This window comes from Balaenoptera physalus (assembly GCF_965194825.1).
Source record: "Balaenoptera physalus genome assembly, chromosome: 8".
NCBI lineage: Eukaryota > Metazoa > Chordata > Mammalia > Artiodactyla > Balaenopteridae > Balaenoptera > Balaenoptera physalus.
Genome location: NC_138887.1, coordinates 118,469,339 through 118,493,356, shown reverse-complemented (window position 1 = coordinate 118,493,356; position 24,018 = coordinate 118,469,339). Strand labels below are relative to the sequence as shown.

The 24,018-nt window shown below is 47.2% G+C and overlaps 1 long non-coding RNA gene across 1 annotated transcript in view; it reads left to right on the top strand.

Moving 5' to 3' along the window:
• The first annotated feature begins 1,543 nt into the window (after positions 1–1,543).
• LOC309666184 overlaps positions 1,544–24,018 on the top strand; it is a 38,010-nt gene continuing 15,535 nt past the window's right edge. Inside the window, exon 1 of the long non-coding RNA XR_014266944.1 lies at positions 1,544–22,214. This is a non-coding gene — a long non-coding RNA (uncharacterized lncRNA). The remainder of the gene's footprint in view (positions 22,215–24,018) is intronic.

The window sequence follows — 24,018 nt, the reverse complement described above, 5'->3', positions numbered from 1 at the left end:
CTAGGCTAGCTGCCCTGTGACCTGTGAGACACCTGTCCCCTAAGTGTGTGGTAGTTCCTGTGCCTGCTGCCACCTCTTTTCCAGGACACTCTGACTTAAGGTGGACACCCCTCCTCTTCATTATCCCAAAGCACCACTAATTAAAGGTGTGGCACATAGTGGATGATTAATAAAGATCTTGGAGGTCATTGTGAACGCTGGGGAAGTCATCTCACTGTACAGCCCAGAAAACAACCTAAAAGATGATCTCAGACATTCCAGTCCTAAATTCTTGGCTGCTTCCTTGTTGGTGACTTTCTCATTGGCTGACCTCCTTCCTAGTCCTTCCAAGACCCTCTTGGTCAGTTCCCATTTTCTGAAGACCCTTCTCTGCCTCTTCTTTTTCCCACCTCCCTGGCCTGCCCCACATTGACCCTCACTACCTTGGGCAGATCCGTTCAAGTGTCTCCAGGCTGCTCTTCGCTGACCTTGCCCGGGGCGCCACCCTTCTCCTTCCGAGGCTCTTCCAGACTCTCGGGATGCTATCCAGACACGCACCCGAGAGACCCGGAGTGAGCTACCCGTGCCCCTAGCGGGGGGAGGGGGCTGCAGTAAAGCTGGCTTTCTTTTCCCTTCCTTCCTTCTTTTCTTTTCTTTTTTTTTTTGGCCACGCTGCACGGCTTGCGAGATCTCAGTTCCCAACCAGGGATTGAACCCTTGCCTTCAGCAGTGAAAGCGCAGCGTCCTAACCACTGGACCACCAGGGAATTCCCCCTTCCTTCCTTCCTTTTTTTTAAAAATTATTTATTTATTTATTTGGTTGCGCCGGGTCTTAGTTGCTGCAGGTGTGCTCCTTAGTTGCGACTCGCCGGCTCCTTATTTGCGGCTTGTGGGCTCCTTAGTTGTGGCATGAGAACTCTTGGTTGCGGCATGCATGTGGGATCTAGTTCCCCGACCAGGGATCGAACCCTGGCCCCCTGCATTGGGAGCATGGAGTCTTAACCACTGCGCCACCAGGGAAGCCCCCCTTCCTTCCTCCTTCCTCCCTTCCTTCCTTTCTTTTCCTTCCTTCCTTCCTTCCTTCCTTTTCCTTCCTTCCTTTTCCTTCCTTCCTTCCCTCCTTCCCTCCCTCCCTCCCTCCCTCCTTCCCTCCTTCCCTCCTTCCTTCCCTCCTTCCCTCCCTCCCTCCCTCCCTCCCTCCTTCCCTCCTTCCTTCCCTCCTTCCCTCCCTCCCTCCCTCCCTCCCTCCCTCCCTCCTTCCTTCCTTCCCTCCTTCCCTCCCTCCCTCCCTCCTTCCCTCCTTCCCTCCTTCCTTCCCTCCTTCCCTCCCTCCCTCCCTCCCTCCTTCCTTCCTTCCTTCCTTCCCTCCTTCCTTCCTTCCTTCCCTCCTTCCCTCCCTCCCTCCCTCCCTCCTTCCTTCCTTCCTTCCTTCCTTCCCTCCTTCCCTCCCTCCGTCCCTCCTTCCTTCCTTCCTTCCTTCTTTCCTTCCCTCCTTCCCTCCCTCCTTTCCTCCCTCCCTCCCTCCCTCCTTCCTTCCTTCCTTCCTTCCTTCCTTCCTTCCTTCCTTCCTTCCTTCTTTCTGATTAGCAAGCAGTTTCCCTGCAATAATAATTAGTGATGCATAATGAGGGCATCTAGGGGCAGAGATGGAGGGTTACAGAGGAGGTGAGGAAAATGCAAAGTGAACAGCAGAGTGGGAGGCGAGGAGCCCAGAAGGGGCAGATCTGAGGACCGCTTGGCTCTGTCCAGCGGTTTCTGTCACTGCCCCTCCACACAGGCATCCTGAAGGGCGTGGAGTCAATGCTTGGTTTGGGTCTGAGCTGTTCAGGTCTCAGGAAATTCTCTTCACGAGCCAATTGGCTTCCCTCTCGCAGAGGCACAGACTCGTGGGACCTCGGGCCTTTGGAAGGGGTGGGTTCAGGAAGGGATAGTAGGAGCTACTGCTTACTAGAGACCCACGTCACATCAGACACGGCCCTGAGGAAGGGTTAGGGGCAAAGGGCTGCTTGCTGAGGACACAGTCCTCATGGTTTCCTGCTAACTTTTTGCCAACTGACTGGCCAACACTGAATATTCTGAGTAACTGTCCAATTCGTGGTTTGGAAATGAATAAAATGCGGAAGAGCTGCAAGCGACCTTGGAAAAGGGTCAGCTCCTTGGACTAAATGCTGGACAAGGGGGAAGGAACGGACGCCGACGGGACCAGCACTTCTCTCTCCACGCTCCGTCCTCCCCGGCTGGCGTCCCTCTGGCTCTGGACCCTGCTTAGCCCCCCGGGCGCCTGGGCGGCGCGGCTGAGGGTCCTGGCCCGTTGGCCTAGACTCCAAGCAGAGCAAACTCAACTGTGGGGTTTTCACGACCCCAGCCTCCCCCAGCCTCCCCCAGCTTGACCTCAACCAAGAGCAGGGTAATTTTCAAGTGAAATATTTTTCTTGAGCGCCACCCAGAATGGTAGAAAGTCAAGAAAGGCCCTTAAAAACCAGAGTGTGTCCCCTTCAGTTTTCAGTGGAAGATTTGCCAAAGGCTGGAGAGTTAAGGGCAACATGGCTTCCTGACCCCCAGCCCGCTGCAGGCGGGGCGCTGGGTTGATCACAACAGCGGTTGTATGAGACCCAGCCAGGGCCTTCAGTATCTTGTAGTTCAGCTGGAAACATGGGAGGGAAATGGAAGGAGATAGTGAAGGTCCCCCTTCTGAGGGCCCAACAGAGCTTCTTGTATTCCTTCTCGAGTCCTTCTGTCTCTCCAAGCCTCCCCTCGCAGTTGGCCTTCTCCATGAAGACTTGTCCATGGTGTTCCTGTGACACGCGACACTGCGCCATCCGGTGACGACTCTTAGCTGTAAGAGCTGTGTGTGCCGGTCACGCAGAGCTGGGATTTAAGGGGACGCCTCTTTAGTGTGGGTGGAGATGCTCTCCTCCATGATGACCTGTCCACTCCCCGAATTTTTGCCTGAAAACAGGCACGTCCCTTTATTTTATTTTTTTTAAAAACATCGAATCATACACTTTATTTATTTATTTATTTTTAATAAATTTATTTATTTATTTTTGGCTGCGTTGGGTCTTTGTTGCTGCGCACGGGCTTTCTCTAGCTGCGGTGAGCGGGGGCTACTCTTCCTTGCGGTGCACGGGCTTCTCATTGCGGTGGCTTCTCTTGTTGCGGAGCACGGGCTCTAGGCGTGCGGGCTTCAGTAGTTGCAGCATATGGGCTTCAGTAGTTGTGGCTTGTGGGCTCTAGAGCGCAGGCTCAGTAGTTGTGGCGCACGGGCTTAGTTGCTCCGCGGCATGTGGGATCTTCCCGGACCAGGGCTCGAACCCGTGTCCCCTGCATTGGCAGGTGGATTCTCAACCACTGCGCCACCAGGGAAGCCCGCACATCCTTTTGGACTTGCTACATGGGGGGGAGGCATCCCTGTGGGGTCTTCACGGTTGGGGTTGGGGAGGCCCGCTGTCTAGGGGGTGGTGACAAAGAGGCTGTGACCCACCTGGTAGTCCCCCCATTCAGCCTCTCCACAGTGTGGCCTCTCCCCAGTTTTCTCAATTCCTGATTTTCTCCCTGGATGCAGGATGCCCCCTGACTCATGGGGACACAGTGTGTCTGTGCCTTGTCCTTCCTCCAGCTCTGTGCTGGTCAAGTACAGCTGGTCATTTGGGGAGAGGGTTCCCCCTTTCTTCAGTAGCAGAGGCTCCCCTAACTGTCAGGTCTCCGGTTCCAAGTCCTCTCCACCCTTTCTCCCCAAAAGATCGTTGGAAGCTGCCCCACGTGGGACCAGGGTTCTGTGTGAATTATAGCCTGGGACTGAGGTAAACTCAAGTTAGAAGCAATTTCCTTTTAGAGCCACCCATGTGCTACCTAGTTACCTGGGATTCTGATCTCACTAGCCACCCACACACCCAGACGGTGGCCCCAGATAAATCTTGAAAGGATGGGACTTTCATTTCTTGCTGCAAAGCCAGCTGGGACGGAGGCTTTCTGGACTGATGTTGCATTCTCTTTGCTCTAAAGGGGAGCTTGAAAAGGGGCTTCAGTAGTTACACCAACACTACGTTACTTTCTAAAATCTTTCTGGCACAAAACTGTCCCAAATAGAAGAGGAATCCACAGACTGGAACCTGAACCTGGGTCCCATTTGTCCCCTGGCTCCTCAGACGGGGCCAGTCTGATGAGAATTCAGCTGAAGCCACACACTGATGCACAGTTGTGCGTGGGGCGGGGTCGCCAGAACTGCAGCTCCGGAGGCTGTGTGCGGGCACCTGGGAATGAGATGCGCGAACAGCAGGAGTTCGGACGCCAGCACCCGGAGGTCTGCGAGGGGCTGGAGGAGTCTTAGCCCGTCCAGGCTGCTGTAACAGAAGTACCACAGACTGGGTGGCTTGTACACAGCAGAAATGTGTTTCTCATAGTTGTGGAGACCGAGAAATCCAAGATCAAGGCACTGGCAGATTCTGTCTGGCGAGGTCTGCCTCCCGGTTCATAGATGGCTGCCCTCACATGGCTGAAGGCGTGAGGGAGCTCCTGGGGGCCTCTTTCACAAGGACACTAACCCCACTCACGAGGGCTCCACCCTTATGACATAATCCCCTCCCAAAGGCCCCACGTCCTAATACCATCACCTTGGGGATTAAGTTTCAATATATGAGTTTTGGGGACACAAACATTCAGTTCACAGCAGAATGGACCAACCATGGCAGGAGGGTCCAGTTAGACCAACTGGCCCACCCTTACGTGGACCAGTCACCTACTCCTCGGCCAGAGGGAAAACAAAGAGTACGGGGAGTGATCTATAAATGATGGATTTGTTCTTTTCGTATTGTTTTTGTAAATCATTTTTTTTTGTTTTTGGTAAATTAAAAAAAATTGAAGCATAGTTGATTTACAATGTTGTGTTAGTTTCAGGTGTACAGCAAAGTGATTCAGTTATATACACACACACACACACGCATATATGTGTGTGTGTGTGTATCTATACATGTACATATATATATGTTCTTTTTCAGATTCTTTCCCATTATATGTTATTACAAGATATTGAATATAGCCCCCTGTGCTATATAGTAGGTCCTTATTGTTTATCTATCTATCTATTTATTTATTTATTTTTAATAAATTTATTTATTTATTTATTTTTGGCTGTGTTGGGTCTTCGTTTCTGTGCGAGGGCTTTCTCTAGTTGCGGCGAGCGGGGGCCACTCTTCATCGCGGTGCGCGGGCCTCTCACTATCGCGGCCTCTCTCGTTGCGGAGCACAGGCTCCAGATGCGCAGGCTCAGTAGTTGTGGCTCACGGGCCTAGTTGCTCCGCGGCATGTGGGATCCTCCCAGACCAGGGCTCGAACCCGTGTCCCCTGCATTGGCAGGCGGATTCTCAACCACTGCACCACCAGGGAAGCCCTGTTTATCTATTTAATATGTAGTAGTGTGTATCTGTTAATCCCAAACTCCTAATTTATCCCTCCCTGCCACTTTACCCTTTGGTAACTATAAATTTGTTTTTTATGTCCGTGAGTCTATTTTAAAGTAGGATTTAAAAGCTCATGTTAAGGGTTAAAAATTATGAAACAGACCTGATATAAGCCAAGTTATTCTGGGGATACATCTTACTGGTTGCTGTTTTGGAGAAGGTGGCAATTTTCACTTTCGGCAAAATAAAATAGAAATGTGTGTTAGTCTTGTCTTCCTAACACGACTATAAATTCTTTGAAGGTGGGGCTGAGACTGAAGTTGAAATGAAGTGAGGGGTCATCTGAGAAAGTCACCCAGCAGAGGAGGCATGAAAGGCCACTGCACAGCTGTGCGTCTTGAATCCTGCATCCCTTGCCCCTGAGTAGAGGAGATACAGACCTGATGTTTTCGTTTTGTGCATCTTTGTCATTGTCACTTGTCGCTGAGCCTGGCATAGGCTGGGGTCAGTGAAGGCTGGTGGCTGATTGAAAATATTGGGCTGCATGGGGCTAGCAGGTCAGAGCTTGGAAGACTCCTTGGAGAGCACTTGTCTCCATCCAGTCATGACAGAGACAATCAACTGAGACCCGGAGAGAACATGCAGCTTGTCCAAGCTTGGACAGAGAATTAGTGCAGGTCCAGGACGCGGGCTTCTGGCCTCCCTACCCCTCTGGATGCCCAACTCATGACCCTTCCAACTCTTGGAACACACTCTTGTAAAACCCGGGCTACTCTTTGGGCATGAAGACAGCACACTAGACTCTCGTCGGATGGCCTGTGCTTGGGGGTCTTCTCTGGGATTAGGGGTGGGATTCAGCCCCTCCCACCCTCTCCTTCCAGAGATGTCACCATCTTTGAGGAGATGGGGCCTTGGAACCTGTTTGGACCAATATCTACCTGGATAATCAGCAACTTTCCCTCTCTCTACTGCCCCTCAGACCCTTTCATTACCCAACTCTCCATTTCTGGCTCCCTGCCACCTGGTCCTGGTCACATGATTAACATCAAGGGAGCTGTGGGACTTCCCTGGAGGTCCAGTGGTTAAGACTCTGGGCTTTCCCTGCCGAGGGCGAGGGTTCAATCCCTGGTCAGGGAACTAAGATCCCACAAGCCACATGGTGCAGCCAAAAAAAAAAAAAGAGAGAAAAAGGAAAACATCAAGGGAGCTGTGAGAACCTCGGGTCAGAAGGCACAGAGCGTGGTTATCTTGCCCTGCCCTGTGTCTGGACTGGTATGACTTTCCTTTGGCCCATGGTTCTCAATCAGGGATGACTTTGCCCCCCAGGATGCCTTTGATAATGTCTGGATACATTTTTGGTTGTCACAACCAGGGGTAGGGTGTAGGTGGGTTGTTACTGGCATCTGGTGGGTAGAGGCCAGGGTTGATGCTCAATATCCTACAAGGCACAGGAGAGCCTTCCCACTGACAAAGAGTATCCAGCCTAAAATGTCAATAGTGCTGAGGCTGTGAAATCCTGCTCTAGCCCCACTTTTGTCAATTTATCGGGAAGAGGGACTTCATAGCCTTCTTCTTCCCTCCATAGAGTGGCGGGTCACTTATACCTATTTTGATTCCCTGCGAGTCAGTGTGATGTTTTCCCACTGAAAGTGGAGACCGCCTTTCTATCTTCTACATGTAGCAGAAGAAATGTTTTAAAAGTGGCCTGTAGTTAGAGCTGAATGTCCCGGGAAAAAGTCAGAGCATTCCTGTTGGAAAGTGAATGGCTCCTTTTGTTAGGAAATACCTTGAGAGGCTTGTTTGGTTATTAAAGATGAGCTCCTGAGAGAATGGCCTGGCTCAGTGAGAGCGAGGCAGAGATGGAATAACAAAAAAAACTTTTGAGTTTCTATGCGCATTCCGGGAGAGAGGGTGAGGGGCCCAGAGGTGAGAGGGGAAGGATCTAGAAGACATCCAGGGCCCATAAAGACACACTGGCAGTAAGAAGTCATTTTTTTTGGTAGGAAGTGAATTTTTAGGAAGATAGAGGTTTGACCTTCAGTCTTGGGTTATTTCCTACCTGTGGTAAAATTACTCGGTTGCTCCACAAGCCTTTGGTAAAAGTCTGCCGCACACATCACTGTGAGATGGACGTGCTTTGGGAAGTGAAGGAGGCAGGTGTTTCCAGGAAGACACAGCTGTAAAGGGGATGAGGCAGAGCAGAGAGGTGGTTAGGACCCAGGTGACCCTACAAGACCGTGGCTGCAGCATGTTCCCACCAAGAGCAGTTGGGTCAATCCCCCAGCCCCCAAATATACTAGTGGAGGTGACTTTTTAAAGGGGTTTGCAGGGAGGAGTGGGGGACGACAGATCAACCTCACTGTTGTGCGACTGAGGCTTTCCAGGCAGCAGACACACCCCTTACATGTATAATAATGGCCCTTTGTGGCTGGGGCTGCTGGGTGCCTGCCCCAGTGTCCATGATTCTTTTCCTCTTTAACAATGGAACACCTGATTTTGAGTTAAGCCCATGGTTTTCCAGAATAAGGACCACGTAGCAGCCCCCTGTGTGGCTTGGGTCAGGGTTAGGGTTAGGAGTGAAAGTGTCATATGTAACTTTTGAGGGGTGCACTTGGAGAGGAGAATTCCCCTCTCACCTCTCCTACTTCCTGCTGACTGAAGTGTGAGGTCTTCAGCCAAAGATGGAAGGGCCACAGGATAAAAGATCCTAGGTCTCTAATAACGGAAGAGTGTCCACGCCAGCCCTGGCTGCCCATCTCTGGATTTATTAATCACAGGAGAGAACACATGTCTGCTGTCCCACAGCTAGAGGTGGACAAGGAGAGGTGGGGAGAGGGGGTGTGTAAGACCAGCCATGGACCTCTTCAGCACCCTCCCTCCACCCTGAGTGGAGAAAAGGTGGGTCCTCTACAGGCCACTGGCATTCACAGGGCACTTGGGGTGGATTCCAGAGCCCATCTGTGGCCATCCTTCCCTAGCGCCCTCTTCGCTCTGCTCCTGTCAATCCCATACCAACCTTACCAGCCCCACCCCTGCTACTGCTGCCCCATCGTGTGGTGTCATGTGTATCAGCCAGTGTCCAGTCACAAGAACAGACATTACTCTGGGTATTTCAAGCCAAGGGGGGTTTAGTGCAGGGGATATTGACAACATTGGTTACAAATGTGGAGGAAGGGCTGGAAGAGCAGAAGGGAGGAAAGGGTGGTACCACTAGGTTAGGAAGCTGCCAGTGCCCCTGGGATAGAACCCACCAGCCCAGGCTGACCGCCACTGCTGGAGGTGCTGCTGGACACGGACCATTCCTGGGGCCACCATGAGAACACCGGCTCTGCTAAGGGTCACAGTTGTCTCTTGCTGCTGTAGCAGAAGCAGACTGGCTTCCCTCTTCTTCCTCTAATCTCCTGTCACCGATTCCCACAGATGAACCGTAAATGGAAGCCAGTGGGTGAGGTATGGCTGACATATGTAGTTTTCAGACTTTCAGTCCTCACGACCTGGAGGCAAGCATGGAAAGGGGAGAGAGGGTCTGAGGGCCAGTGGACAAATAATTGGCATGTGAAGGAAAGTGACGTTCACAGAGCTCAACTTTCCAGATGCCTCATTCCGAGATATTTTTCTCTTTTGAATTAAATTTCATTTTTATTATTGAAAAATTTAAACATATACAAAAGCACTAAGAATAGCATAGGAATCCTTTATGTATCTATCATGTAACTTCAGCAATTATCAATTCATGTCCAGTCTTGTTTCATACCATTTGCTTTCCTGCCATCAGATAATTTTGATGCAAATCCCAGAGACTGTATAATATAATTTCATCTGAAAACATTTCAGTATTTCTAAAAGATGAAGACTCTTAACAAGAAACAACTACAATGGTGTTACCATACTGAAAATATAAAAATTTCTTGATATAATAAAACACCAAGTTAGTGGTCAAACTTCTTCAATTTTTATACACTTTTGAAAAAAAATTATTTCAGTCAGAAACCAAATAAGGTCCATACATTGCAATTGATGGGAATCTTAAGTACCATTTAATATACAGCGTCTCCCTCCATATTTTTCCCTTGCTTTCTTGGTTTTGATCGAAGGCTCTAGGTTGTCTTTTAGAGTTTTCTACAACTGGGTTTTGCTGATTTTGTCCATGCGATGTAGCTTAACGTTAGGGTGACCAATCAACCCCGTTTGCCCTGTGCTTGAATCCGGAAGTCCTTAGCAAATCAGGTTGGTCACCCAACTTTTTTTTTTCTGTCATCTATATTTCTCACAAGTTGGTAGTTAAAGCTAGAGCCTTTATCAGACTCAGGTTTAGTTTTCTGGCAGGATTCTTCCTTAGTGGTGGTGCTTTAATTCCAACAGGAGGCACATAAATAGCTTGTTACCTCTCTCTTTGTGATATTACAGCCTTTAACGACCACTGCTTATATTCATTCATTCAGCACGGGTTGAAGAATGGTGACGTTCTCGTTCTACCTTCCCTTTCCATTTATTAGCCGGACTTCTTTCGTTAGAGAAACACTCTTAGCAACTCTTTGGTTACCCAGAGCTACAGTTCATAGATTAAAGGCACTATCAATGCTTGATTCTTTCCCTTTGTTACCAGCTTTTCAAAATATGGTTCCTTGGCATGCCCCCAAAGTAAAGAATGAGTTGCCTTTAGGAGCATTATAAACTCATGGATAGCAAAAAATGTTTCAATCTTTTGTAGTTATTATTCTTATTGATGCTCACGTTTCCATCTTTGACCAGTGAGAACTTATTCAGGCTGGTTCCCGAGTTATTTTGTTATTTTTTAAAAATTTATTATTATTTTGGCTGTATTGGGTCTTCGTTGCTGCGCGCGGGCTTTCTCTAGTTGCGGCAAGCGGGGGCTACTCTTCGTTGCAGTGCACGGGCTTCTCATTGTGGTGGCTTCTCTTGTTGCAGAGCCCGGGTTCTAGGCGTGCCGGCTTCAGTAGTTGTGGCTTGCGGGCCCTAGAGCGCAGGTTCAGTAGTTGTTGCGCATGGGCTTAGTGGCTCCGCGGTATGTGGGATCTTCCTGGCCCAGGGATCGAACCCGTGTCCCCCACATTGGCAGGCGGATTCTTAACCCCTGCGCCACCAGGGATGTCCCTGATTCTCCTTCTTATGTACCTTCCCACGCTCTCCCTCCCCTGTTTGTGAGAGTTGTATTATATCCACCGTGTCAGAGCACAGCCATGTCCTTCCCTATGTTGCCCCTTATTATTGTCATTTAGTCTTGGTGCCAAGCTTGCTGCCCGGCTTCACACTGATGTCTTTCCAGTCAGTGTTGTTGTTTGAAGTTTGCTCTCTTGTGGATTCCTTAGTAAGAGCTCATGAGAGTAACAGCCCCCGAATTCTTGACTGTTTACAGCAGTCTGTCTATGGTCTTGACACTTAAAGGTTGGCTTGGCTCCCGTTTTCTTTCCTTGAGTAGCAAATATTTCACTCCACTGCTTTCTGGCATATGGTATGGCTGCTGAGACGTCAACTGCACTCCAATACTTTTTTCTTTATAAGTGACTTGGGCTATTTAACCAACGTCCAAAGATATTTTTCTTCCTGAAAGTCTTATCATTCTACTAGCATATGTCTCAGCGAACTGTGTACTGTCCTGGGTGGACATTAAGTACAGTTTCAAGTATTTTTACTTCAGGAAAAATGCTCTAAACTTTAATTTTGAGTACTATCCTGTTTTATAGCTTTGGTTTTCTTCTTGAGGTTTCCTATTATATGAATATTTGATTTTTTGCCTATCTCCTGCCACTTTCTCTTGAAATCTTTTCATCTTCTTACTCATTCCTTTGGACTGAAACGCTTCCCTTTTTCATCTATTTCACTTAAGACATTATCCATTGTGTTTATGTGCATTTGTGAGTCTGGCTTAGTCTTCATTAGTAAAGTCATTTTACTTCGTATCTCATTCTCCCTCTCCCCCTTTTTTTTCACACTATCTTTTTCTTCAATCACTTCCTTTCTGAGCTTTTCTAATTCTGATTCATGATGTTCTTTCATACTCCTTTCCTTTTATTTATTTTAGCTCATTTTGCAATATGAAGTGACAAGTTATTATTATTTTTTAAATATTTATTTATTTATTTGGCTGTGCCGGGTCTTAGTTGCAGCATGCGGGATCTTTAGTTGTGGTGCGCAGGATCTAGTCCCCTGACCAGGGATGGAACCTGGGCCTCCTGCATTGGGAGGGCAGAGTCTTAACCGCTGGACCACCAGGGAAGTCCCTTTGAAGTGACCAGTTTTCCTCTGCGTCTGGCCACGTCATCCTGCTGTGCCCTCGCGGGCTGTGAGGATATTTCATTACCCCTCACATCTTTTCTCTTAAATTAACTTACTGTGATATTTGAAAGAAATTCTCTTCCACTGCTCATGTTTAAGTAAAGTGAATTTTCTGTACTTCTGGAGGAGAAGGTTGGACCAACAGAGCTGTTTTGAACTTCATGACTCCAGAGCTCTTGTTTCTGTTCTTCTCACCAAGATTCATAAAATATGGCCTCCTGTGCTCTGAGATCTGTCTTCTCACCCGTTCCGCACTATTAACTGGGCCTTCTCTTCCCTCTGCCCCTGTGGGCCCTGACCTGATCAATTCAGATTCTTTTCTTAGCAGTTTCCCCCTCAGTGCTGGGTTTGGGTTTGAAGGGAGCTCTGGTGTTAGTTTTGCGAGTTCACGGGCCCAGGCCTCTCTGGCACGGGGTGGTGGTCCCTTGTTCTCACCTACGACTTGCAGCCTTCGAAACCCCCTCCTAATTTTGGCTGCCTTTCTCAGATTGACCAGAAGTAAGTACCTAGAAAAGTACCAGATAAGTTGTGTTTTTATGATTCTCAGGACCGTGATATAAAAAAATATATAAATATATTAATAAATATATATTATATATATATATATATATATAAATAAATATATTTCCTTGTCATCCTCCTGAACACTTGTTTATATCACGCTGCTCCAGCAGCTATTAGCCGTTTGCCTTTAAACATTCAGTTTTTGGGCTCGTGGGAATACAATTGTCACCGTTTTTACTGTAGATGTTGTCCGTGAAGTTTTTGGTTTTGTTATTCCAGTTGTGTTCTCTTTTTCTGTGGAGATCTGGGGATGTTAAAAAAAATCCGGGCCGTTGATATTCGTCTCCTATCCTTTTTATTAATTGAAATTATTAGGAAATTTTAAATGTAGCTATGTACCTGGTGGTGTTAGTGAAATGCTCACCAATCACTGTATCCTGTGTGTCAGAAATATCCTCTCCAGGCCACACGTCCTCTGAAGGTTCTAAGGAAGAATTCTTGCCTCTCCTAGTTGTGATGGTTACCAGCAGTCATTGGCTTGTGGCTGCATAGTTCCCATCTCTGCCTCTGTCGTCACACGATGTTCTCTCTGTCTGTGTCTGTGTCTCTTCTCCTGAGGTCACCAGTCATTGGATTAAGGCCCACCTCATCCAATATGACCTCATTTTACCTTGATTATCTCTGCAAAGACCCTATTTCTAATAAAGCCACATTCCCAGGTACAGGGTGGACATGTACTTTTGGGAGACACTATTCAACTCAGTACAAGGGTCTTAGGCTAAATAAACGTATAATAGGAGGATTTCCTGGATAAAGAGAAAGAAATATGTCTCCCAAAGAAGGGAGTCTGAAGATGTAAGCTCTTCCCGTCTCCGCATCAAGCAAGAGGCACGTGCCTTATGACTCAGCCAGGGCCTCAGAGACAAGTGCCCTCCAGTCAGCTCCGGGCTCCTCCTGAGTTTCCACTGTGCCCTTGGAGGTCTCCTCTGGGCTAATCATCACGTGGCCCTTGCACAAGGCTGGGGCCTAATTCCCTGCCATCCTTTAGGAAGCCCGTAACCTGAAAAGCTGTCAACGAGAAGCCTTCTATCTCTGGACCCAGTAGGTGGGAAGCCAAAAAGAACTGTTCTGTGCTCCCTATTCTGACCATTGAATTCCTATAATTGAGCTTCTTTTTAAAAGCCTGAAACCCTCACACATGCAGAGAAGGAAGCAAGGAGTCAGAATAGGAGCCAAGAGCTATAAATTTTCTCTGTCTGTCTGGGGCCATTATTCCACTGCCTACAGGCACTCACTTGGCAGCTCAGAGTAAATCAGTCACATCCACCAATCCAGGTGGATGCATTGGTTATTTAATTAATTGGATGTACATAGACAAGTGTCCTGGCTCTTGCATGGGGGTGTCTGCCAAATTCTCAGCAGTCTAGAAATATCCCAAAGAACTTTTCTGACTTATAAATAGAATTGTTATAACCATCTCTCCTTTGTTCACCCCAAGGCCTAGCTCTCATCAGTCTATTTTAACAACATTAATAACAATAACAACAACTCCATTCCCATCTATCATTTCTGGACAGCGTTCTATGTCTTTAGAACATCGGCAGCTGCTTCACAATGAATATGGGAGGAAGTCTCCTAGCTTGTTGACATGGTCTTATGCCTGATTAATGTGCCCTTTGCCTTTATGCATCATTTTGAAAGGATTTGAGGAGCTTTTCCAGGAGCTTTAACTCTACTGGACATCACACATTGAATGTTTGCGACCTGAGGTCGCCTGGTTGGGTAGAGTTAGCTGTTTATTCTCCAGATCTCATAATTACCCAGTCTGTCCCTCACTATCCCCTACCATTCTCATCAGTCTTCTATTCATTTTCGACTAACTCCTACCAACTTCGAATCAACCTCACAGCAAGTCGGCCTCTCAATTCCACATCATCAGCCAGTCATCTCTCAACCTCATGTCATTGTCCCTAGCAATCCAAGGCCAGATGCCGTATGGACTTCCTTTTACTCTTATATGGAACATCTTCTTGGGACTCGAATGGATGGTGCTTTTGGATCATTTGGGCACTTGTATCTGTCACTGCATGTATATTTCCATTTCTGTGTATCTTAACACATTCTTCTTCCCCTTCTGGTCTTCCTCCCTTTGATTTCTCCTCTTCCTCTGGGAACTAGATCTGTCTAGTCTGCTTTCCCTCTATTCCTTTTTCTAACAGGGGTATTGGTCAGACTCAAGTTGCAGACAAAAGGAGCAGCTCCAGCTATTTCAGTCCGAAAGGGATTCAATACAGAGAATAGCTGTTTATAAAATTGTTGCCAAGACAGGAAGCTCAGGCTCTAGGTTGAGTGTCCATGCCCAGCTCCAGAGAAACACTGAAGAACCGGCACAGGAATATTTGGTGAGCACCAATATCTGAGCAAATATCTCAGTTCTCTACTCCGTAAACATGATAGCTTTCTGCCTTTGCATTTTCCTTTGAATTATTATCTCATAACAATTCCTGTAGTGCATCCCAACATTGCCTCAGCTGTAATATCAGGAAAGGGGGTTCTCACACTTTCAGACTCAGGCCGGGATTGGGGGGAGGACCTGGGATCACCTAGAGGACGTAGTGTTGAGGCTGCAGCAGGAAAGACATTTCTAAAAGAGATAACTAAATATATCAGAGAAATGAAGGAAATAAGAAAAAGGTTATAGAAATGAAAAACTGTGGGAAAGAATCGGGACTAGTGCTAAATATAAATTCCTTACTCTTGGAATATTCCATTATGTCCATACAAAATGAAAATCCCCTCCACTGTATCCCAGATGGATGGACCTCTGACCAAGAATGGAGCATGTTCTCCTTCATTGGACAATGTCTATTATTAGGCTAAACGTGTCTTCTTGCAAATTCCATCCATCGGTTCTATTTCTTTTCTTTTCTTTGTATGATATATAATTTTATTTTGATTAAGTGTTGTTTTAACTCCTAACAAATATTTTTATTTTTTTTAATTGAAGTATAGTCGATTTACAATGTTGTGCCAGTCTCTGCTGTACAGCAAAGTGACTCAGTTATACACATGCAGACATTCTTTTTTTATATTCTTTTCCATTATGGTTTATCACAGGATATTGAATATAGTTCCCTGCATATATACAATGGGATACTACTCAGCCATAAAAAAGAACTAAATAATGCCACTTGCAGTCACATGGATACAACTAGAGACTATCATACTAAGTGAAATAAGTCAGAAAGGGAAAGACAAATACCATATGATATCACTTATATGTGGAATCTAAAATATGGCACAAATGAACCTGTCTGCAAAACAGAAATGGACTCTCAGACATAGAGATGCGGCTGACAAATATATATATTTTTAAAAATAAATTTATTTATTTATTTATGGCTGTGTTGGGTCTTCGTTTCTGTGCGAGGGCTTTCTCTAGTTGTGGCAAGCGGGGGCCACTCTTCATTGCGGTGCGCGGGCCTCTCACTATCGCGGCCTCTCTTGTTGGGGAACACAGGCTCCAGACGCACAGGCTCAGTAGTTGTGGCTCACGGGCCTAGTTGCTCCGCGGCATGTGGGATCTTCCCAGACCAGGGCTCGAACCCGTGTCCCCTGCATTGGCAGGCAGATTCTCAACCACTGCGCCAACAGGGAAGCCCCGCTAACAGATATTTTTAACCACATCGGCTAACAAATAGCAAGATGGCTAGATTTTATTAAAAATTAAAAAAAATTTTTTGTTTTTGTTTTTCGTTTGTTTGTTTCATTGGTTCTAGTTGTTCTTTCACCAACCCCCTGACAATGACTCAGATATATTAGGCAGATGTCTTAGTCCCCTCAACCTCTTCTTCTCCAGGCAAAACAACGCCCAATACTTCCGTAACTCCTTATAGGGTGTAATTTTGAGATGCTGACAGCAAATGGCACCACAGCCGTCACCAGTGGTCAGAGGTCACTGACCTCATTAGCCCGCAGAGCTTCAACCTTGGATTACCCCTTGGGGGAGGAAGTGGGGGGGCCCCTCAAGACTCTGAGGGCTTGATCAATAAAATCAACACAAATGGTAAGAGACCAATGGTAAGAGTGCTTCTGGGTCAAACACAAACCGAAGAGATGGCATTAACAGAGCTATAGAAATAATATGACAGGAGAAAAGGGGATTTTCTTGCAAAATGGGGAATCAGAGAGATGAAAGCTGACAGCATCTGTCCAGTACAGTCGGGAGACTGGACATTGAATCTGAGTGCTGTAAGCAATCAGGTCATGGGAGAGCCGGTCTGCTTGGGTGAAACATCCTCCAGTAATAGCCACCTGCCTTTGATCCGATTCCATGTTCATCAAGCAGTGTTTAGATTAATAGTTTCACTTCCTGGTTCCCTGATACTGGGAAGGAGAATGTGCTGGTGGCAAACATGAGCATTCTGGTCACTGGAATGGGATCCCCTGCTCTGAGAATGAATACATCGGTGTCTGGTTAATATCTTAGTCTACTGTAAGTTGGGAAATATCAAATGTTCCCTGCTCACATCACCCATGGGTACTGTGCACCACGGACAGTTGCCTTCCTATCTATTTTCCATTCTTCCTTATTAATAGAATCCCATGTGTCCACCTAAAAATTCTTACTTCCCCTGATTCCCTTGCAGCTAAAGGTAACCATGTGCCTCAGTTCTGGCCAATGCAACGTAGATGGAAGTCCCTCGGAGTGTGTTCGTTTTCTGGATAATGAAAGGAAAGCCTTACTAGGAGAAAGTGTTTTTGCCCTTTCCACTTTTACCTACTAGAACATGGCTGTGATGTCTGGAAGTACAGCAGCCATTTTATGACAACAAGGACAAAAGTCACACCCAAGGATGTCAGAGAAAGAAGATAGAGGGGCCTCTGGTTCCTTGATGACATCCACGAGCAGCTGCATGGGCCCTGAATTGCTTTCCTCCAGAGACTGTTAGAAAAATAAGCTGCTATCTGTTTAAGCCAAAGTTGGTTGGGCGTTCAACTATTTACAGCAGAATATAGTCCTCATTGGTGCAGGGTCTAAGTGGAGTTTCTTAGCTGGCAAAGCAGACAACAAGACTCTAGAATGTGGTTAATTCACAAGGTGATGCATCTACTATGTTCCTTGGTGGTCACGCCCTGGGGATGCCTCTTGGTTTCCTTCTGATCATAAATATAACTCATATATTTTGTGAAAATTCAGATGAAACATAAATCATAAAGAATAAAGAAAAAAATCACTCTAAAGTCCACCACCCAGAGATAACCATTGCTTGCACAGTAGTGAATACCCTCATAGATATCCATTTATGTAGTACACATGTTGATAATACAGTTTTACATAAAAGGGATTGCATTTTGTAACTTGGTATTCACTTGACAGTTGTGGACATCATTCCTGTGATTTTGTTTAGAAAATCCATTCTGACTATTGTCAGATTAAATATAGATCTCTATTATTAATTTTAGCTATTTTAATATTCAAATATTGTTATTTAATTAGGTCTACTATAATTTAGCCAACAAATCCTCAGTTGGTATCTAATTTTTGATATTCTGTAGAGGGCTGTAGCAAAAGGTCTTGGGTAAATATCTTTGGGAACTTTTCTGATTGTCTCCTAAGAAATCCCTGGAAGCGGATTGCTGGCTCTGAGGGTTTTGCAAGTGTGCCTAGGTCTCACTCATGCCCTCCAGACCACACTGCTTCCTGCTCTGTGATCCCTGCGTTCCAAGGTCATTCTGCTGATTTGTCCTTCTACATGCTTAAGCTCTCTAGTTTCAGTGGGGCCTGACATTGCTCAGAGTGGTTTAATCACTGCCTTTTCTCTAATAAATGCTCCACAAGAGCTGTTCAAGATTCTGCCGCATTTCTTAAGCTCTTATTATGGGCTGAATTATGCCACCTCTCGCCCACAAATGAGTACGCGGAAGGCCTAACCCCTAGAACCTCAGAATGTGACTGTATTTGGAGATAGAGCCTTTAAAGAGGTTATTAAGATAAAGTGAGGTCATATGGGTGGGCCCTAATCCCATATAACCGGGTGTCCTTATAAGAAGAGGATATTAGGACCCAGACACACGCAGAGGGAAGGTCATGTGAGGACATGGGGAGAAGACGGCCGGCCATATGCCAAGTGGAGAAGCCTCAGAAGAAGTCAACTCTGACAACAACTTGATCTCGGACTTCTAGCCTCCAGAATGTAAGAAAAGAAAATTCTGTTGTATAACTAGCCAGTGTGTGGTCCTTTGTTATGGCAGTCCTAGGAAACTACCAGAGTCCAAATCTCACCTTGCTGGAACCACTCTCAGGGAAGGTTTCCTTCTTCGTAGACCCAAATTAGGCTCAACTGGGGTTCTGTTTATAAAACCGTAAAAGGTTCCACTTTCTAAGAGAGACAATAGTCAGAATGGATTTTCTTAACCAAATCCCTTTATTTTCCAATAAAGCACACATTGAGTAATAATTGGATCCCACCCTCAGTGGCATTCAGCCTCTCTGTGGAAGTGGTCTCTCTGCACAGCACCCAGGACCCCGCCTGTCTCCACTCTCCCCACTTAGGAGAGGCAGGCAAAAAGAGGTGAGGCTGCAGGACACTCAGTGGGTATAAACACATCACTGCTTTTCTCCAGGGAGGCTAGCTGCACCCCTTCTTTCTGCCCAAGTTGATCGACAGTGATGATAATGGATTTCAATATTTCTGTCCTCGCAGGGGAATTGAAAGCAGGCTTCCTCTGGTCTCTCGCAGAGATATTGTAAAGTAGCTAGCATGCAAAGTTTTCTAGTGAAACAGTGTAAGACATAAAGACCAAAGGAAGATTCCATATCTCACGCTGGCAATGTCTCATTCCTGTTAGGTTTATACTATCACTTAAAAAAAATTCCATCTGGGGGATTTTTAGACATTTTTGGATGTCAGGGTGTCTGTTCCACCTCGGCCTGGCCTCCCTGGAGACTCCTGTCCCCCGTGTGGGGCGGAACCACGCCGGGCTGGACGGGTCCCTCACCTCGTGCGTTGTTGCCGTGGCCAAGCGTGGCTCCTGCATCTTTTGGTTAAACGGAGACTTCAGGCCTCTGTCACAGGGTCCCCCCAAAACTGGAGGGTGCGGCTGGGCCCAGGACAGGCTTGGCAGCCCCTCCTTCCCCGAGCCAGGGTCCTCATTGCTCTGTGATGTCCAGGGTGGCCTGAGGCCTGCACCAGCCAGAACCAGGACCCTCCGTTTCCAGGTTGGAAGATGGCCAAGGATGCTTGAGCCAAATCACATGTTGACAGGTCTTCAGGCTTTTCTACCACAGTATTGGAGTTGGACACATTGGCCAAATAAAGTTGAAATTTTCTGCCAAAAAAGAGAAGATTCGTGCCCTCTTCTATTCACTTGTTATAACTCCATGAAGTGTCTTGTGGGACCAGGATATCCTAGGCCTTGGTACCAGTCTCTCTTAGTGATGGTTTTCAAAATCCATACATTCACAGGTGACGGAAACATTGTAATTGGCAAACGGACAAAGGTCATCCCCCAACCCACCGCTTCTACAGAATCGCCCAGATGTCCCTGGCAGAACAAGTCTTTCTTGATTTCCTCCTGGATACGAGGAGAGGGAGATTTTTTTTTTGCATATTTTTCTTTTTAAAAATTGTGGTAGACTACACAACATGAAATTTACCATCTTAACCATTTTTAAGTGTACAGTTCAGTCGAATTAAATACATTCGCATCGTTGTGCAACCATCACCGCCATCCAGGCCCATAGCTCTTCGCACCTTATAAAACTGTAACTCTACCTATTAAACAATAACTTCCCATTATCCTCTCCCCCCAGTTCCTGGCAACCACCTTTATACTTTCTGTGTTTATGATTTTGATTCCTGTACGTACCTCATGTAAGTGGAATCCTCTAGTATTTGTCTTTTGGTGACTGGCTTATTTCACTTAGCATAATGTCCTCAAGGTTTACCTGTGTTGTAGCATGTGACAGAATTTCCTTCCTTCTTAAGAATGAGTAATATTCATTGCACAGTAGAGACTATCCTTTATTACTATGGCCTTGGAGTATATCTTCGTATCTTGTAAGATCAATCCCTCTTTGCCCTTCAGTTCTAAAATTACCTTAGTAATTTGGGAACTTTTATTCTTTCTTATAAATTTTAGAATAACTTTGAGTTCCTAAAAAAGTACGGTTGGAATCTGATTAGGATTACGACTGTGATAACACCTGGCTGGAATTGATAATTTTATATTAAGTTGTCCCATACAACAGCATGGTTTGTCCCATTTATTTATTTATTTATTATATTTATTTTTGGTTGCATTGGGTCTTCGTTGCTGCGCATGGGCTTTCTCTAGTTGCAGTGAGTGGGGGCAACTCTTCTCTGAGGTATGCGGTCTTCTCGTTGCAGTGGCTTCTCTTGTTGCAGAGCGCGGGCTCTAGGCACGTGGGCTTCAGTAGTTGTGGCACACAGGCTCAGTAGTTGTGGCTCACGGGCTCTAGAGCACAGGCTCAGTAGTTGTGGCGCATGGGCTTAGTTGCTCTGCGGCATGTGGGATTTTCCCGGACCAGGGCTCGAACCTGTGTCTCCTGCGTTGGCAGGTGGATTCTTAACCACTGCGCCACCAGGGAAGTCCCTGTCCCATTTACTTAGATCTTTTATTTCATTTAATAGAAGGTAAAATTTTCCTCTGTTGAGAATGATGTATTTTTTGTCATATTTAAAGATATTTTATAGCTTTTGTTGCTATTATGAATGGTACCCTATCTTGTAATGTATTCTAGGTGGTTACTGTGGTATAGAGAAAGTGTTATTGATCTTTGTAAGTTGATCTTACCTTCATCCAATAACCCTCTTTTCAGTTCTAATACTTTGCTCAGATTTCTATGTAGATTATCATATTGATCACAAATAGCAACACTTGTAGCTCTTTCCTTCCAGCTCCTACACCTTTATTTCTTTTTCTTGTTTTGTAACATTGGCCAGGACCTCTGGTTCTTTGTTACATAATAGCAGTGCTAACAGGCATCCTTATCTTGTTGCCAATGTTAACGGGAATGTTTCTAAAGTTTCTCCATTAGGTATGATGTTTGTTGTGGAGTTTTCATATACAACCTTTAAAAGTTGAGGGGGTTTCGTTCAAATTCTGGTTTTCCGAATTACTCTGTGACTCTGTGCCGGGAAGGGCTGTCCATCCCTGTGCCCCCAGCCCACGTGGTGTAGCCACACTTCAGCCATTGGATCCACATGGCAACTTCATGATTTAAAGATTTCCAAGTCACATGTCAAACACATATAGGATGTCCCTACTCATGGGAAGCATCCTCCATTGCTGTCCTGTCCTCCATCGCAGCTCGGCCCAGGTGGAGATGATGACACCTTCCTACTACGTACAGACATCATCTGGGCACACCTGTGGGGCACAGTGTCTAGATGGGAGGTGGCGTGGAGGCAACACTGTGAATCAGGCTGTCTTGTGTTTGAAATTGCAACCGGCCACTTGCTAGCTATGTGACCATGGCAAATTATTTAACCTCTCTAAGCCTCAGTTTCTTCATTTGTAAAATAGGGAAAATAAGGGTACCTACTTCCCGGGGAAGCTACTTGGTAGGTTGTTAAATAAAATAATCCGCAAAAGCATTTGACAGAGAGTAGTAACTGCCAGCTATTGGATTAGTAACCATGAAAGGAATATCAGTAACATATTAAAGTATTTTCACAGGACTTTGAATGATATGCAAAAGGCTCTTGATAAAACGTTAAGTGAAAGCTGTAGCTTTCACAAACTAAGTCAACATTTGTTTAAAAATGTTTTAAAATCTGCATAAGTAAAAGACTGAAGAGAAATGTATCAAAATGAAGCATTATAGGTGATTTTTTTTTTTCTGTGTTTTCAAATTTTTCTCCAATGAGCACACGAATACTCTTATAACCTTTAAAACATGTTTTATGGAAACAAACAACTCAGTGTGACTCAGCTGTGGCAAGTCGGCCAAGAAAGCTAGTGCTGTCTTTGGCTGTCTCAGGAGAAATCCAGCGCCCGGAGCCGGAGGTAATGGCCCTGCCATGCTTGGCACTGGCCAGACCCCGTCTAGATTAGAGTTTTGTTTAGCTCTGGGCATAGGTAACCATGGGGATCTTAAATGTCATGGTGGAACAAAAATGTAAGTGTGCGAGGGCCTCAAAGTCTAGAGGAAAACAGGGCTGGAAAAGCAGACAGGGAGTGAAGGCAGATTGGGAGAAGCAGAGGGGCTCCCAGCCCGGGGCAGGGAGGGAGGGGAGGGGGAGGAGGAGAGGGGAGAAGAGAGGAAGACAGTGAGAGAGAGTGAGAGGGAGAGGGAGAGGGAGAGGGATGGGGGAGGAAGGCAGAGACGGGGAGAGAGGAGCATCGGTTGGGGAGGGGGCTTCTGCTCGGGGCCATCTGACTTAGGGCCGCCATTGCCTTTCTTGTCCCTGGTGTCTGGCACATTCTTCCGGGCACTGCCCTTTTCTACCCCAACTGTAAGGTTGAGTGTGGGCGCAGATTCCTTACAGATCCTGCCCACCGCCTCATGGTCCGTGGATCCCGGCCAATAGATGTCCTTCCGGGGAGTTTGTAAACTGGCCCTGGGGACAGCATCGCCCCCTGTCAGTCTGGGGGCCGCGAGCCCTGCACGTGGAGAGCTCCCTCTGGGAGGACGGAGTCCCTGCAGAGGCTCAGGCACAAGGCGAGGACGTTGACCTCTGGCGGCGGCCGGTCCCGGGTCTGAGGGGATCTGTCCTTCTCCAAGGTCTGGTCCTTTAACCCGCCTTCGCTGGGAGCGCCACCCGGATGGCTTTTCAAAGCCTGTCTCTTTTTCCTCCACCTTATTCAGGCTGGGTTTTTATCACTTGCAACCAAAAAAGTCCTGAGTAGTTCAGAACGACAGATACGAGTGGTCGTGACGAGCTGAAGTGAGAGGCTCTGTCTCTCCGTGCGTCTGTCTGTCTCTCTGTGGTTTCTCTCTCTCTCTCTGTCTCTCTCTGTTTCTGTCTCTCATTTTCTCAGCCTCAGTGTCTAACTTTGGCTCCCCTTTCCAAGTCTCCTCTGCCACCCGGCCCCCACCGTCTGGAATGAGTTCTCCCCCAGGCACCACCCCCCTCCCCCACCGCTTCTCAGCTCCCCTGCACCCGTGCCTGTCCGCCTCCCCACCGCCCTCCCCAGCTGGGCTTCCTCCACCCAGGGGTCCAGCTCTGCGTGTGCTCTTGGCCCGACGTCCTCTTCCCCATTAGTGCACGACAGGCCCCCCTTCTCCCTGCCCTCCTCCCTGCCCTCCCCCGACCCTGGGGTCCCGCTTGGTGGGGTTGTGGGGTGCTGGCACATCTCCACAGCCAGGCTGGAAGCCCCGCGAGCTGCTCCCTTTCCTTCCTTCTCTACCTCCCATCACCATGCCCCGTGCTTAACTTCCTGGATTGTTCTGGAATCTGCCTCTCCTTCTAACCTTCCCGCCCCCGCCTGATTTGGTGTCTTCTGTCTCTGGCATGAATACTTTGAGTGGCAAATTGTCTGCTCTGCCTCTATGTTTGCTCCTCTCGAATGCACCCTCCTGGCTGTCATCTTGTACAATCAACAGATCCATCGTCCTGCCCTGCGGAGAGCACTGCCGAGGGCCCATCAGCCCCAAGGAAATCCCAAGGGCCCTCGGAACCTTAGGTGGCAACTCCCGCCTTCTTCTCCTGCTCCAGCCACAGAGGAATTTGCAGTTCCCAGCGCAGAGCACGACAATTCCCTTCTCTGGGCCTCGGCTCAAGCCGCCACCCTGCCTGAGCCCTTCCCTCCCTGCCTGGGCCACTCTGCGCCTCAGTTAGACCCCAGTCTCTGCCAGACCCTCTCCACC